Raw genomic sequence first — 18,284 nt, forward strand, 5'->3', positions numbered from 1 at the left:
CATTTTTCATGCTCCTCATTAATCTACAATATCTTGACATGTGTTTCACACATGTTCCATCTTTAACCAACAGTCCATTATGAGTACAAATTAAACTATACTTAAAACTAAGAACAACACTTAAAAACAGTATAATGGTCCTTCTTAAACTCTTCCAAACAGTAGAAGAGGAGGGAATACTTCCAAACTCATTTTATTTTATTATTTAAAAAAAAATTTTATTGGAGTATAGTTGATTTACAATGTTGTGTTAGTTTCAGGTGTACAGCAAAGTGAATTAGTTATAAATATACATATATCCACTCTTTTTTAGATTCTTTTCCCATATAGGCCATTACAGATTATTGAGTAGAGTTCCCTGTGCTATAGAATAGGTCGTATTTACTTATCTATTTTATATATGGTAGTGTATATATGTCAATCCCAATCTCCCAATTTATCCCTCCCAACCCCCACTCCCTGGTAACCATAAGTTTGTTTTCTACATCTGTGACTCTACTTGTTTTGTAAATAAGTTCATTTGTACCCATTTTTTTTTAGATTCCACATATAAGTGGTATCATATGATATTCGTCTTTCTCTGTCTGACTTGCTTCACTCATTGTGACAACTCTAGGTCTGTCTATGTTGCTGCAAATGGCATTATTTTGTTCTTTTTAATGACTGAGTAATATTCCATTGTATATATGTACCACATCTTTTTTACCCATTCCTCTGTTGATGGACATTTAGGTTGCTTCCATGACCTGGCTATTGTAAACAGTGCTGCAATGAACACCGGGGTGGGGTGCATGTATCTTTTTGAATTATGGTTTTCTCCGGGTATACGCCCAGTAGTGGGATTGCTGGGTCATATGGTAGTTCTAATTCTAGTTTTTTAAAACAACCTCCATACTGTTCTCCATAGTGGCTGTACCAATTTACATTCCCACCAACAGTGTAGGAGGGTTCTTTTCTCCACACCCTCTCCAGCATTTACCGTTTGTAGATTTTTTTGATGATAGCCATTCTGACCGGTGTGAGGTGATACCTCATTGTAGTTTTGACTTGCATTTCTCTAATAATTAGTGATGTTGAGCATCGTTTCATGTGCTTTTAGGCCATCTGTATGTCTTTGGAGAAATGTCTATTTAGATCTTCCACCCATTTTTTGATTGGGTTATTTCCTTTTTTTGATATTGAGCTGCATGAGCTGTTTGTATGTTTTAGAGATTAATCCCTTGTCAGTTGCATCGTTTGCAAATATTTTCTCCCATTCTGAGGGTTGTCTTTTTGTTTTGTTTATGGTTTCCTTTGCTGTGCAAAAGCTTTTAAGTTTAATTAGACCCCATTTATTTACTTTTGTTTTTATTTTCATTACTCTAGGAGGTGTGTCAAAAGGATCTTGCTGTGATTTATGTCAAAGAGTGTTCTGCCTATGATTTCCTCTAAGAGTTTTATAGTGTCCGGCCTTACATTTAGGTCTTTAATCCATTTTGAGTTTATTTTTGTGTCTGGTGTTAGGAAGTGTTCTAATTTCATTCTTTTATATGTAGCTATCCAGTTTTCCCAGCACCACTTGTTGAGGAGACTGTCTTTTCTCCATTGTATATTCTTGCCTCCTTTGTCATAGATTAGGGGACCACAGGTACGTGCGTCAAACTCATTTTATGAGGCCAGCATTACCCTTAATTCAACCAGACAACAACACTATAAGAAAAGAAAATTACATGCCAATATCCGTGATGAAAAAAGATGAGATGAAAATCCTTAACAAAATATTAGCAAATTGAAATCAACAATACAGTAAAAGAATCATATAACATGGTCAAGTGGAATCTATTCCAGGGGTGCAAGGATGGTTCAACACCCACAAATCAATCAACATGACACACTGCATTAACAAAATGAAGGATAAAAAGCATATGATCATCTCAATAAATGCAGAAAAAGCATTTGCCAAAAATCACAATCCATTCATGATAAAAACTCTCAACAAACTGGGAATAGAGGAAATATACCTCAACATAAGAGAGGCCATATATGACAAGCTCACAGCTAGCATGAGATTCAACAGTGAAAAGCTGAAAGCTTTTCCTCTAATATCGGGAACAAGACAAGGAGACCCACTCTTACCACATTTATTCAACATAGTATTTGAAGTCCTAGCCAGAGTAATTAGGAAGAAAAAGAAATAAAGGAACACAAATCAGAAAGGAAGAAATAAAACTATACAAACGACACAGTATTACATGTAGAAAACTCTAAAAACTCTACTAAAAAACTGTCAGGACTAATAAACAAATTCAGTAAACTTGCAGGATACAAAATCAATATACAAATATCAGCTGCACTTCTATATGCTAATAATGAGCCATCAGAATGAGAAATTAAGAAAACAATAGCATTTACACTTGCATTAAAAAGAATAAAATAACTAGGAATAAAAGAAGCTCAACATCACTCATCATCAGAGGAATATAAATCAAAACCACAGTGAGTTATCACTTCACACCTGTCAGAATGGCTATTATCAGGAAGACAACAAGTAATAAGAATTGGCCAGGATGTGGGGAAAGGGAAACCCTTGTGCAAGGTAAAGTAAATTGGTGCAGCCCCTAGGGAAAATAATATGGAGGTTCCTCAAAAGATTAAAAATAGAACTACCATATGATCCAGCAATTCCACTTCTGGGTATGTATCTGAAAGAAATGAAAACACTAACTTGAAAAGGTATCTGCACTCCCATGTTCACTGAAGCTTTATAATAGCTAAGACATGGAAACAACCCAAGTTGCTTTTAAATGGGAAAAACATTTAAATAATTGTTTTATTAATTTCCAAAAAGCAATTACTGATACAGAAACTATTACTGCCTTCAACTATATAAATTAATTCTAAGATCAATTTATAAGCTAATTCTAAAATTTCACATGAAGTGGAAATGTGAAAGAAGAGTCAAGAGAACCTTAGGGTGGGGGGGACAAAGACAAAGTAGCAGCAATATTTTTTCCTTAAACTGAGCAGTGGGTAACAAGTGTTCATTGTACTGCTATGCTTTACATCTTACATATGTTTTATAAATATTGTGCTGTAGATGTTTAATATTTTTAAAAAGAACAAAGAAATAAGACCTTGCCTACCAAAAATCACAATTTATTATCAAGCTATAGTAATTAAAAGTGTGTTAATAGCACAGAAGCAAAGATCAGTGGAACTAAATAGAGTCCTAAAACCAACCTATACATATATGAGAATCTATTAACTGATAATTTGACATGCCACTTATTAGAAAAATTATTATTCAAATGGATAGCCAACTGAACAAGAGTCCTCCCTTGCACTATTCACAAAAATAAATTCCAGATGAATTAAAGATTTAAATTGTATATAAAAGTATAAGAAAATGTAAGATACTATGTTTATATCTTAAGGCAGGAAAGACATCCATTAAAAAGTTAGTTAAAAAAAAAAAAGTAAAGTCAAAAGCCATGAAAGCAAAGATAGGTAAATCTGACATCAAAATTAAAAACCATTACTAACAAAGTGAGAGGACTACAACAGACTGGAGGAAAATGTACCATTTTCATAAATAAAGAATGAATATCTAGAAGCCAAAGAACTCCTATAAATAAATAAAAAGTATTTGCTATGCTGCATATAACAGGAAAAAACAAAAATAAGAGTGCTTAAACAAAACAAAAGTTAAATTTCTCTTATGCAAAAGAAGCTGATGGATGGTGCAGCAGCTTGACCAAACGTTCAGAGACCCAGACTTTCTGGCTCACTGAGCTACCACCATGGTCCTCATAGTCTAGGATGGCTGTTAGAGCTCCAGTCATTACATCTGTGTTCCAATATATAGAATGTGTGAAGGGATGAGGGAGTGCCTCCTCTCTTGAAGGAGACTTCAGAAAGTCATTTCAAACCCTTCTGCTTATGTATTGTTAGCTAAAACTTACATAGTTATACTTAGCTCCAAGGAAGCCAAAGAATATAGTCTTCTGGATGGGGAGCAATGGACCTGGCTAAAAACTGGGGTTCCTATTACTAAAGATGAAGGAAGAATGGATCACAGGAGGTAACCAGCATTCTTTGCTATGCAATACAAATAGAAAAGAAGAAAAGAAATACAAATGGTCAAAAATTAGAAAAGATGCTCAACCACATGGAAATATAAAAACAAGGAGAGAGGAGTTTAAAAAACTTTTGAGAGAGGCAAAAATTTGCAAGTTGGTAAAGGCATGAGGATTTTTGTCCTCTGTTAATTTTTTATTTTTAACAAAGAGAATGTATTCTATATTCCTAGTGTAACTAAAAGTAATAAAAAAGTAATACAATATTTTATTTATTAAAAAACATAAACACATTACTGCTTTTAATTATATTTCATATTATACAGTTACATAATATTAGTATAGATACCCTGGGGACCAATTTGGCATTATCTATTAAAATTTTGATTATATGACTATATGACCCAGTAATTCCATCTTTCAGTTGTTTATACAATATAAACATTCACACATTTGCATAAGTACAAGGATGTTCATTGCAGTAATGTTTAAAAGAGGAAAAACTGGAAACAACCCAAGTGTTCATCATCAGGGGAACAGCCCTACTTAATTTCCTTCATAGCACTATTACCACTATCTGAAATTACATTATTTATTTATCTACTTATTTGTCATCTAGGAAATTAGCTAATCTAGGAAAAGAGTAGAGGCAAGGAGAACATAATTATATAATACTTGTTTGGTTAAAAATTCGTTAGAAATAATGCATTGTCTTTTAAAATAATGAATCAAAACAGACACCATTCCAGCCTTTAATAACATGATCCCGCCAGAAGGCTCTCATGAAGGCCTGCAGGTTTACAGACAAGCTGAGAAACAATGACCTAGATGAAGCCTCTTAACCTGCTATCCAGAGAGACCGTCATTGGACATGACCTGTTGCCCTTTTCTTTAGAGTCTGAGGCATTTCACAGTAGAATCAACACACTCTCTTCACTACGTGGAACACTTAACTGCCTTTAATTCATGGATTCCAATACTGCTGCCAACACTGAGTGAACCTCCACTCACTGAGCAGGGCCTGCCATGTGAAACAGGTACCAACTAGAATGCCAGGAGAATGTCAAGATTGCTAAGACATACCATGCTGAGAGAAGACAAAATGCTGACACCTGAGTCACAGTGCTTGGGGCTTGGCGTTGGTAGGAGTGCTGTGTTCATCAGTACTCATAGCAGGAGCATTCCAGGGCTCCATCCTCAAGGCTGTGAAACAGGGACTATGCCTGTGATCATGAAATGAAAGGGCTCAGTGTGCCTTTGCTATGATTTCTAAGTCCTTAATGACATACCCATTCACAGACACTAAGCTCTGCTTTTTATTTCTAACCTCACAGACAAGCAGTTTTCAAACTGCTTAAAACAAAACAAAACAAAACAAAACTGGAGGGACTCAGTTCAGAAGAAAGCTTAAAGATGAATAAACATACGGGGGCACGGGAGAGAAACAGCCTCAGTGCTCAGTCTTGGGGTGATGGGAGGAACACCCAGATTCTTGAGAGATCTGGGAAGAAGAGTTTGAAAGGGAAGGGAGTGCTGCGGAAAATGAACTTTAACAAAGACCTGAGAGAAGAAGCTTTGTAGATATTAGGGGAAAGCAAAGGTCCTGAGGCAGGGATGTAGCTGCTTTGTTGAAGGAAGAACAAGAACCATTTGTGACTGGGACAAAGTAAGCACAGGGGAGAGTAGTAGGAGATGAGGTCAGAGAAATAAAAGGGGGTTTAGATTATGTAGGGCCTTGTAGGTAAGTGTAAAGCCTCTGATCAGAGAACTTACTTTTAACAGGGTCCCTCTAGCTGCTAGGAAAGCAAGGACAGTAGCAGGGAAAAAGAGTCTATGACAGTAATCCAGGTGAGATACAATGGTGGTTTGGACAAGGTAGAAGCAGTAGAGATATTGCGATGTGACCAATTCTAGATACATTCTAAATGTAGAGCCAAGAGGGTTTGCTGATAGACTGAATGTGGGGTGAAAGAGAAAGAAGAGAGTCAAAGATGTTGCCAAGGTTTTTGGCCTGGGTTCCTGGAAGAATGGAGCTGCTATTTACCGAGATGGGACGGGCTGTGGGAAGAGTGGGTTTTAGAGGGGAAGAGGAGGAGTTCAGTTTGAGATGTCTGTTAGATATCCAAATGGAGAGGTCAAGTAGGCACTTTGATACCAGAGTATGAGATTCAGAGAAGAGGTCTAACTTGGAGAAAAATTTGGTAGTCCCTGGTGGTAGCAGTTGGTATATATTTAAGGTCATGAGACTGGGTGAAATGACAAGGAAATATGGTTGATAAGGAAGAATAGAGGTTTGAGGAATAAACAGCTCTCCAATTTTCAGAGGTCAGGAAGATGATGAAAACAAAAAGACTGAAAAAGAATCACCAGTAAGGTAGGAAGAAATCCAGAGAATGTAGTACTCTGGAAGCTAAACGAAGAAAGCATTTCAAAGAAAGGAATAATCAACTGTGCAAAATGCTGTTGAAAGGTCAAGTAAGAAAAAGACTGAAAACTTACTCACTGGAGTTAGCAATGTGGAGGGTAAAGGCCTGACTCAAGAGAGAGGACTCAAGAGAGTCTGGTGGAAAGGAACTGGACTGAGTGAGTTAGACAACAGAGAGGAACAGATTTGGAGGAGGATGCAGGGTCAAGAGAGAGTTTGGGCTTGTATCATAAGGCACTGTATCTCTAGTATCTAGCAAAGTGCCAGGCACATAGTGGTAACTCAATAAATATTTGTTGATTGAGGTGAATGAGATCACTAACCACTGATCAGGAAATAGTCTTAGTTCTAGAAGTTTAAAAGCTGATATATTGAAATGTGAGAATTCTTGGTTCAATTAAAAAGAACTGCCTTTATTCTCCTTCAAAGCCTGAAAACTCTTTAGTTTTGAAAACTATGACGCTCACACCTAGAACAGCTATCCCTAAATTTGAGAAGAGGGACTTCCCTGGTGGCGTGGTGGTTAAGAATCCAAGCAATGGTCCAGGAAGATCCCACATGCCGCGAAGCCACTAAGCCCGTGTGCCACAACTCCTAAGCCTGTGCTCTAGAGCCCGAGAGCCACAACTACTGAGCCCATGTGCCACAACTACTGAAGCCTGTGCGCCTAGAGCCTGTGCTCCACAACAAGAGAAGCCACCACAATGAGAAGCCTGCGCACCACAACGAAGAGTAGCCCCCTCTCACTGCAACTAGAAAAAGCCCACATGCAGCAATGAAGACCCAACACAGCCAAAAAAAATAAATAATAATAAATAAATAAATTTATTTTAAAAATAAATAAATTTGAGAGGAATAGCAACAGAATTTGACAAATGCATGCTCTACAAGAAAATATACCTTTAATCCTGGATGGGTACAACATATCCAAATACCTTTTGTACCTGGGACTCTGTGACTCACTGGATCCCAGCCCTCTAGTTATGTCATGACTCACTATGCACTAGAATGGAAGACTCTTGGTGGTTGCTGAAGGATCATACCACTCTTGGCAGTATCTGACAAGGGTCTAGTAATCAGAATAAAGAACTCTTAACTACTCAACAACAAAAAAGACAAAGAGCCCAATTAAAAAACAGGCAAAGAACTTGAATAGACATCTCTCCAAAAAAGATATACAAATGGCCAACAAACACATTAAAAGACACACAACATCATTAGTCATTAGAGAAATGCAAATCAAAATCACAGTGAGATATCACTTCACATCCACGAGGATGGCCATAACCAAAACCAAAACAAAACCAGAAAATAACAAGTGTTGACGAGGACGTGGAGAAACTATAACTTTCAAACACTGATAGTGGAAATGTAAAATGGTGCAGTTGCTGTGGAAAACAGTTTGGTGGTTCCTCAAAGAGTTAAACATAGAATCACCATTATGATCCAGCAATTCCACTCCTAGGTATATATACAAAAGAACTGAAACAGGTATTCAAGTAAAAATTTGCACACAAAAGCTCTTGGCAACACTATCTACAGTAGCCAGAAGGTGTAAACAACTGAAATGTCCATCAACTGATAAACGGATAAACAAAAGGTGGCATATCCTTTCAGTGGAATTATCATTCAGTCAAAGACAGGAATGAATATTATTCAAAGAAAGGAACACATGCTATAACATGAATGAACCTTGTAAACATCATGCTAAATGAAAGAAGCCAGACACAGGAAGTCACATTTTGTGTGATTCCATTTATATGAAATGTCCAAAATAAACAACTCCATAAAGAAAGAAAACAAACTGGTGGTTTCCAGGAAATAGGGGGAGAAAGGGATGGGGAGTAACTGCTTAATGGGTACACAGCTTCCTTCTGGGGTGATAAAAAATGTTCTGGAATTAGATAATGGTTATGGTTGCACAACACTGTGAAAGTATCGAGATTCACTGATTGTACACTTTAAAATGATTCAAATGTTTAATTTTATGTTATGTGAATTTTAACTCAATAAAAACAGTAAGTCACACAGCTCACACTTGACAGATCAAGGTCATGCACTCACAAACTGACTCTAAATCCTATTACCATGCAACCACTGTTGTCATCCTATTACCATGCAACCACTGTCGTCTGCTTTACAAACCAAAGGAGCTCTGGACAACCTTGGCAGTGAACTTTTCCCTCCATCTATCACCATCAGGCATAGTACCTAACTATATTTGTGATAAAAGAATTCCTACAATTTCGTAAGCACATACAAGTTTCTAAACAAAATATTTTCTTATCATAAACTCCCAGTATAAACCTTAAACCAAAGTCTGCTATTCATGTCACAAAGTCATTCCTCATTTAGAAGTTAACCATCATGCACCTAACTGATGAACCAATGACAGCTATGAAGGACAATCCCTTACAAGATGATACTCCTGTTTGCAAAAAGAGTACAGCAATGGGGCTTATGCCTTCAACTAATAAATACCATTCTTCACTAATAATCCTTGGCATTTTCCAACCCCTGTGGTTTCTGTTCTGCTGATAGATCACAACTCTTAGAAACATGAAGTGTAAAACTGACCTTTAAACCTTCCTGTGTCAGATTAAGGTTGCCAGTGAGGCAGAAATGGATAAATGACAGATTGGTAGTGAACATCTGCATTACAACCCACTCCAGTCATTCTAATCCAAAGTCTTCAAGGTAACAGCATTCACACAACCTTTTGGAAACCAAAGTTTGTTTGGTGTTTTCTTCTCTCTGAGCTCAATGAGGGCCTACTTCTCCAACTTATATCCATACCCTTTAATCACCATCAATGATAAAGATTTCAAAGTATGAGAAATGTTACATACACGCAACTGGAAAACCAAACTGCAATATCAAGTTAATTAGAAAAAAACACAGCTGCAAAAACTATCCCTAGAAATGACAGCTAGATACATATTCCATGACATAGACAAGTATTCCATTTTCAACATGCCAACAATCTGGTCTTTGTTCATCAGTTCACTGAAAGGATGATGTCAGGGTCACTGGAGCCCTGCTGGTCTTTAGGAGTTCTATGGCTTTCCAGATAAGAAAGAGACTAAGGGCCTAATCACCAACATCTGAGTCTCAAGGGTCCTAGCAAAATATCTCCTCAGTGAAAAGCACAAAGTCTCCAAAACAAATATAAGCAAGACCCCTCTGAAATGGGGTAGACGGGTAATCAGGCACCACTGAGATACCTCCCTGAAGTCAGGAGAAGCGTTTGGGTAACCAACACAGACTAAGCACCTACCATAGAGACATGTAAGACACCTCCCCCTGCCTCATCACTCCCCTTTTGGTTAAACGTCTCAAAAGATTTTTCCAACATTCACCATTTCCATTTCCTTACTTTCTACCCACTTCAATCTGGCTTCTGCCTTTTTCAATCTAAAACGGTTGTTGCTAAGGTCAAAGACTCCATTTGCTAAATTCAGTACATCATTTTAGGTTTACATCTTTACTTGATGACTCCTCTTTTTAAAATACTCTCTTCCCTTGCCTTTCATGACACATCTTAAACTGGAATTAAATTTGAAAGTGAACTTCTAAGACAAAGATCGAATATAGTTTAAATTACTCTCGAAAATTCTTTAAATGGACTATTAAGTAAAGCCTAACTGATTTTTGTATGCATAACTCTATACAGTAATGAACAGCATATATGTATGCATGCAAAAAAACAACAGTAAGTATACCTGCAAAATAGAACACTTTCTTTCATCTAATTAGAAACGCCCTCAGGGTTTCCCTGGTGGCGCAGTGGTTGAGAGTCCGCCTGCTGATTCAGGGGACATGGGTTAGTGCCCCTGTCCGGGAAGATCCCACATGCCGCGGAGCGGCTGGGCCCGTGAGCCATGGCTGCTGGGCCTGCGCGTCCGGAGCCTTTGCTCCACAATGGGAGAGGCCACGACAGTGAGAGGCCCGCGGACCGCAAGAAAAAAAAAAAAAAAAAAAAAAACACCTTCAAATATATTCGGTTAAGTTTGCATACCTTAAGGGCAAGCAAGGTGTCATTCCACTGTATCTCTGGCCACTTCTCATCCCTCTCCTGGGGTTACCCTCCTTGACCCAACTTTGAAATGCTGGGCCTGAGCCCTCTTCTCTTCTTAATCTCTATCGATGGTTCTCAATTTCCACTGCTCAGTGGAATCACCTGAGGACCTTTTAAAAATCCCACGCTGCAATTCAGAGCAAGCAAACAGAAAGAGAAATTGCAGTAAGCCCCAGCATTAGTATTTGTTAACCATTCAATGTTTCCAATGTGTAGCCAAAATGAGAATCACTATTCTATACTCTCTGCCTACACAGTCAGAGAAGAAAATAAACAAAGCAGGCCAGGAATAAGTTTTAGGGAGTGGTAGGCTCTTTGGTGGACTAGAAAGCAGTTGAGATCAGCTGTGACAAAGCTCCAATCAACTGCTCTCATATGGGAAAGCCAGCTCAGTAGTGCTACAGCTTCTCACTTTTAAAGAAGAGCTCCAAAATCTGGATTTTCATCGGAAATCTTCAGATTTTAAATTACTGGCAACTAACTCAAAATTAAACAACAAAAACCACTGTATGTGAAAAACAACACACATCTGTAAACCAGATTCAGATCTGAGCTGTGGGTGTACAACCTCTGCGCTGGGTAATTCCATCTACACCCTTCAATTTACACCTAAATATTTACATCCCCAGTCCATCACACCCTTCTGGGCTCTGGATTTGAATTATCAAATGCTTATGTGACATCTCCACTTCTCACCAGTCCCAAAGTGATCTGTAATTTAAACCACCTCAACCATTTATCCTTCCAATGTTCTCTAGCTCAGGTAACACCATTCACCTGGCTGGGTAAGTGAGAACCCTGGGCTTTATCCTATACATGTATTTCTCCCTCTCACTGCTTGGACTGTATCAATCAACAAATCCTATCAATTATGCCTCCCAAATATATCCCCTGCATCCATTTACTTCTCTCCATCTCCTCTGCTACCAACTTGGTCCCAGCTATCAGTTTTTCTCTACCTTTCACAGTGTAGTTTTCCCTCTGTATCCATGGATGTAAACCTGCAGATATGGAGGGCTGACTGTACTATGCCATCTTATATAAGGGACTTGAGCATCCGTGGATTTGGATATCCAGGGGGGTCCTGGAACCAATCCCCAGCAGATACCAAAGGCTGACTGTATTAGCCAGCTCAGGTTGCCATAATAAAATACCATAGACTGGGTGGCTTAAACAACAGAAATTAACGTTCTTACAGTTCTGGAGGATAGAAGTCCCAGATCAAGGTCCAGCAAGGTTGGTTTCTGGTAAGGACTCTCTTCCTGGCTTGTAAATGGCTATGTTCTTACTGTGTGCACATGGCCTTCCCTTCTTCCTCTTCTTATAAGGCCACCAATTTTATTGGATTAGGGCCCCAACCCTTATGACCTCATTTAACTTTAATTACCTCCTAAAGACTATCTTCAAATACAGTCACATTAGGGATTAGGGCTTCAAAAAGCAATTTTAGGGGGACACAGTTCACTTTATAACACACTGTAATCTTAGTTAGAATCAGTTTTCTCCAACATCTATTCATTTCCTTCCAAGCCATTCTCTCCAATATGACCAGAGTAATCTTTTACAACCACATATATTTACAAATGTGTGTGTGTACATATCTGACCCAACAATTCCACTTCTAGGAATTGATCCTACAAATATATTCACACACATGTGAACTAGCATATGCATAGTATGATTTGTTATAGTAAATTACTGGAAACAATTTAAATGTCCCTCAATAGAGGAACACAGTTTAAATGTTCCTCAGTAGAGGAACACAGTTTAAATGTCCCTCAGTAGAGGAACACAGTTTAAATGTCCCTCAGTAGAGGATCCATTAAATAATCTGTGGTGTATCTATACAATGGAATACTATACAGTCATTCAAAAGAATAAGAAAACTATATATTAGAATGGAAAGATTTCCAGGACATTGTTAAGAGAACAAAACAAGGAACAGAACAGTGTGTACAGTATGCTACCATTTGTGTAAACAACAGGAGGAAAGAATATACATTTGCTTGAATGTCACAGAAAATGTCTAGAATGATACATAAAACTACTAACAGTGGTTATCCCGCTGGAAGGTATGAGGAAAGTGGTAGCTAGGGGAGGAAATAAGACCCACTGCAGACATTCTGATCTAATGGGCCTGGAGCATGGCCCAGGCACTAGTATTGTTTTAAGTTCCTCTAGTGATTCTGATAAACAGGCTGGACTGAGAACTGCTGCTCACCGTGCCTTCACCTACTTTCCCAGCTTCATTTTGTATCATCCGGCCCCTATCACTCTCCATCCTCCAGCCATACTGGCCTCTGAATTCCCAGGATAGGCCCCGCTCCTTCTGCCTGGAATATAGTCCCCCTAAGCTTTACCTTGTAACTTCTACTTATTCTTCAGTCTACCTCCCCTTACAGGTTACTTCCCAAAGAAACCTTCCCTAGTTTCCAAACTAGGTCAGTACCCCTTTTTTATGTACTCAGAGCACCCTGTACTTCTTCCAGAATCTATCACAATTGTAATGAGGAACTGTATAATTATACATGTATGTGTCTGTCACTCTCTTTAGACTGTAAGGTCCAGGAGTGCAGAGACCACATCCATGGCTTTTACCACTGTATTCCCACTAAATTAAGGTCTGGCTGGCAAGGTAGGCTCTCTCTCAGATGTTTGTTAAATGAATAACTGCTCTTACCTTCAAACCCAGCAGAGTAGAAAAAATGACACAGAAGCAAATGAGGACAATGCAGTGTCATTAGTGTTAAGAGAGCAGTCCCTTTAGAACAGTGGTTCTCAACTGGGGGTGATTTTGGCCCTCCCAGGGGACATCTGGCAACGTCTAGAGGCATTTTTGAGTGTGGGTGGTGTGGGTTGTGTGACTGTTTGACTGTCACAACTGTGTATGTATGCAGGCGGACTACTGGTAACTATTAACTAGAGGTCAGGAATGCTGCTAAACATCCTATAGTGCACCGGATAGCCTCCACGAGAAGAATTATCTGGTCCAAAATGTCAATGGTTACCTCTAATTTAGAGGACGATCATACTCAAAAGGGTGATCAATTCTATTCCAGCCAGTGGGTTTTTTTGGGGGGAAAGGTGCGGTGAGGAGGATGTCAAGAAAAACTTCAGAGAGGAAGTAAAGCTTTAAACTGTGTGTTGAAGGGTGGCATGGACCATATCAGTGTAGACTGTTTGCCAGAAGTAATGTGAAGCCTCTGAAGCATTTAACAGCAAAGTTATGGTTTGAACAGGTATCCCCCTCAAGTAGCCCATACCCCAATATTACTCATCTCCTTTATTCCCTTCTTGCTGAAACAAACCTTTCATTCTTCTAGGGCAGTGGTTTCAGCTAAACATTAAGGCCAAATTAAGTCAGACTAAGATAAAGTCGTATAGCCCTTTCAATCTCCAGAATGTTAGCTGCATTTTAAAATATGCAAATACTTATGAATACAAATAAATCTTTAACTGCTTAAAGTTCAGATTATTTGTAGATAAAGCTATTTTTTGAACTCAACAGCCAGGTTGGTCCTGGTAAAGACTTCTCTAAAGCTTTCCATTTTTAAAAAAACCTTCTTTCCTCTGTCCTCAATTTCTGAGCTCCCAGAATTAGAAAAGCTTCAAGTTTTTCCACAAGTATCTCATGCTATAAGTTCTTCTGCCAGAGAGGACAGGATGCAATAAGTGTGAATAAACTGTATGTATAAATTTGTCTATAGATTTTTTAAAAGGCTTTCACTAAAAGTCATGGATACTCCCGGAAGAAATGAAATTGAGGTAATTTAAAATAGTATGACCAAGAAAGAAAACCGTGTTTTACTATAACACAAGCCTGCTGCCTACTGAGCTGGAAACACACGCTCTGCTCTAGTATGGCTATTCTTAAGGTCTCAGACTGGGTGCTCTCTCTATGAGAAACTGAGGCCTGAGACTAACGAAGAACAAAGAAAAATGCTTGGCACGGAAGGTTTGGGCGACGTTTTGTACATAAAAGATTTGAAGAGGAAGACTTCCTCAGATTTTGGAAGGCACACTGATCACTCTTTTTTTGCTTACGTGTTAAAAATTTTTATTTCGTGTTTCCAGACCACTTCCTAATAAGAAAATACCTTATAATTTACAAAGAGCAATTTATCCTCCCTTACATTTGCTGACCACTAAAACTGGATACAGTTTCCTTAAGCTTTACCAGAGTCAGAGGATTGGGAATAATGTCAGCATAGCAGAGTTCAGATGCAACATCAACTCCAAGGCCGGCCAGCTGGTTTCCATCGAGAGGTCCCCCAGGAGAAAGCCCCTCCGAGGAGGAGGCCGGGGTCGGCGCGGGAGTGAGACCCACCGGGGCGGCCCAGCGGCGGGCGCGGAGCAAGGCCGGGGTCAGTCCAACCCCTGTTTTACCTTTGTTTCAGGTACTCCCGCTCCCAGCCAGGCCTGGGATCCCGCCCGAGGCCGCGAGCTGGTGACACATCCTTCTTTGGCTAAGTCAGGCCGAGGTTGGTCAGGGGGCGGGGAAGGAAAATAAAGGCTCAGCGCCTAACGACGTGACTCTCAGTTCTTCCAAAACGCTGGCATTTGTTTCTCTGCCAAGCTTTCCTATTAACAAGTTCCCGAGGGTTGTACGGGCGAACTGGCCCCCCAGTCCCCCGAAAGTGGGAGGGACCAAGCCGTCCCCCGCCTTCCCTCCTCCGTGGGCGCCCCCGGGGCAGGCCGTTTCCACACCTCCCGGGCTGACAAGGCCCGGGACCGAGCCGGGCGTGCGGCGGCGCCCGCACCGCCTCGAACCCCGACTTGCGCGGCTGAGCCAGCAGGGCCAGCGCCGCGCTGCCCCGCCGACCCCGCCGGCCGCTGGGGCCAGGCCGGTCCCCGCCCTCAGACCCCGGCCCCGCCCGCCCGGGCCTCCGCGCACCGCCCCCCGCCCTCGCCACAACCCGCGAGCCGAACGCGGGGCGCGAGGGCTCCGGGCCGAGCGGCGGGCGGCCCCACGCTTACCTCAGCGCCCGCGGTTCCTCCTCTGGCTGCTGCCTCCGCTCGCGCACAACGTTGGCCGCCAGGGCTCCCGGCGGCGCGGGATGTGGGCTGGGAAAGCGGCGCGTGAGGAGCTGAGGCCCAAGCGCGCCCCGCCCAGCCGCCCGTCCACCCCCGCCCATCCCTCAGCCCCACCCTCTGCTGCGGGCTCGGCACCCCGCCCCGCCCGCCAGGCTCCGCCCCTCCCAGCGGGTCCCGCCCACTCTGCCGGCCAGAGAGTGAAAGAAAGTGGGCAGTCAGGGGCGCCGCAAGAGCCGCCACCGCCGCTGTCCGTGCGGTCCCCTGTATGGCGGGCCTTCGGCGATGCGATTCGTAGTGCTTACTACGATTTGGCGGATGAGAGTTTCACTCTCTGATTTATTATTATTGTTATCGTTGTTGTTATCTTCATTATTTGTTTTGCCCTCCTGTAGCCGACTAGATGGTTCCATTGAGGCCAGAGGCGGTGGACAGGTAGCCCTCACTGCTGACCAGACACTCCCTGTCACTCCGATCCTACCTGTGGCCAGCACCTGCGCCACGTCATTATGATATAGTGAACAAGTTGTGTGAATTTTGAAAGAAGATATTTATTTTTAACAGTTATTGTTAAATATAACACAAATATAGAAAGCCGTATAAAACCAATGTACTTATGAATTATCCTGAGACATAACACCCTTATAACCACTCCTGAGATTTAACACCATGTGAAATGGTCTGGTTTAAAACATAAATCTCATCGCTAGCTGGGGTACTCAGCTTGGGAATGTCCTCCCAAAATTGCCTTCCTTGTAACTGACACAGGAACTCATAGGCCACCTGCCCACAATCATGTGCTAAGAGCACATATGAAAAATGTGAAAAAGTGAAATTCTTAATAAAAAAGATAAGTCAATAAATACATAAACATGTGAACAACTTAAAAAATAAGTCAATCAGGAGATTGAACAGCATGAGTAAGGAGCACCTAGGGGTGGGAGGTAGGTGGGTATGTGAAGACTTAAAAATAGCCAGGGATTAGGTGGCCTGCTAGGATAGGTCCTGGACACCTAGCTGTCCTCACTCTGTGTCACTGGCACCTAGCATAGCACCAGGCGTATAATAGGTACTGTGTGTGTATTATAGTTCAAGGAAAGAAAAATATTATATATATATATATATATATATATATATATATATATATATATATATATATATATATATATATATACAGTTGACCCTTGAACAAGGTTGGGCAGGTTAGGGGCGTCTACCACCCACCCACCTCCCTTGCAGTGGAAAGTCCTCTTTACTGCTATCTCGACCTCAAAAACAAAGGAATTGATAAATGACTCACCTAAGGGCACGAAGCTGAAAAAGTGGATAGAATCAGGACTCAAAACCCTAGTTGTTTTGACTCCACATACTGCAATCTCTAATCAAACAAAACTTTTCCCCACATTTACAGATCTGTAACATGAAAATCCAAGTACCATATTTATTGAAAAATATCTGCATATAAATGGACCTGCAAAGTCCAAACCCTTGTTGTTCAAGGGTCAACTGTATAATCACCCAAAACATGCTTTGCGCACTGAACAATTTCATCCAGGGTCAGATCTTCCAATAGCTAAAATGATGTGCTCTATAAGATGCCTTCATGCCTTTGAAAGAGGTCATTATACTTTAAACCTTATACTGCTTTCCAGTTTTAAAAAAGCCCTTTCGTGTGCATTAGGGTATCTAACTTGAGACTTAGAGCAGTCATGTGAGAAAAGCAGGGCAGGATGGAAGGACTTTGCAAAGGTCACAGTGTAATGCATACCTGTAAGGAAGGGAAGTACACAATGAACTATACAACAATTTTAGTACTGCTGACCCTGCCAATCTCTGCTGGATTACTGGTTTGCCTTGACAGTTTTATTACCTGAGTTTTTAACATTAGAGATTTTTGGGCTCCTTTGCCATACATTTATATGCAGTAAGACTTGAATTTATAAAGGACACAACATCTAACTTGAAATTTGATTCAGTGCGACAGAGTCGGCATGTCTGTCGTAAACACCTTGGTGAATTAGGGTGGAGAGCTGCCAATTCGCCATCGTTTATTGAGCATCCCAGCTCTGTGGTTTAGTGATGGAAATACAAAGAATAGAAAATGAGTAAGACATCATTTTTGCTCTCAAGGGGTTTATGACCGAATTAGGGAGAACGATTTGAAAATAAATGAGAGTTTAATTTATTTGGATGGTAGGGGAACATTCCTGAGCACAATTAATTCTATTAGGTGTAAGGAGACAGTATGGCAAGTCTTTTCAGAGAAGAGAACATCTGATTTTTTAAAATTATGGAAAAAGATCAAATATTGCAAAAGCAGAGAGAATAATATGTGAACTACTATGCTCTCATTACTCAGCTTTAACAGTTACCATCCCGTGGCCAATTTGTTCCATCTGTATCCTCACCTTCTCTTCCCCTCCCTGGATTATTTTGAAGCAAGTCACAGCAGCGTATTATTTCACCCATAAATATTTTACTGTGTATCTCTAAAAACTAAGGTCTATGTTTAAAAACAACAAAATCATTTATCTTTAAAAATTAATGATTTCTTAACATCTAGTCAGTATTCAAATTTCCCCAATTTTCTCATAAATGTTTTAAATAGTTTATTTCTTCAAGTCAGGATTCAGACAAGATCCTCATATCGTATTTTTTTAAAAATAATGCTCCTTTAAAATTTTTATTTATTTTA

The 18,284-nt window shown here is 40.2% G+C and overlaps 1 protein-coding gene across 5 annotated transcripts in view; it reads right to left on the bottom strand.

Moving 5' to 3' along the window:
- The window catches only part of PPP2R3A (protein phosphatase 2 regulatory subunit B''alpha), a 219,486-nt gene extending 203,816 nt beyond the window's left edge, over window positions 1-15,670 (bottom strand). For 3 of the 5 annotated variants that reach the window (XM_059065088.2, XM_067033743.1, XM_067033744.1), the window contains exon 1: window positions 15,536-15,670. The gene's annotated coding sequence lies outside the window, so the exon portion shown is untranslated. Of the gene's footprint in view, window positions 1-10,498; window positions 10,583-14,944; window positions 15,068-15,535 lie in introns of those variants that run through there. The other 2 variants (XM_067033747.1, XM_067033746.1) reach the window with 2 other exon arrangements.
- Between the last annotated feature and the right edge of the window lie 2,614 nt (window positions 15,671-18,284).

The sequence above is a fragment of the Kogia breviceps genome, chromosome 5, assembly GCF_026419965.1.
Source record: "Kogia breviceps isolate mKogBre1 chromosome 5, mKogBre1 haplotype 1, whole genome shotgun sequence".
Lineage (NCBI taxonomy): Eukaryota > Metazoa > Chordata > Mammalia > Artiodactyla > Physeteridae > Kogia > Kogia breviceps.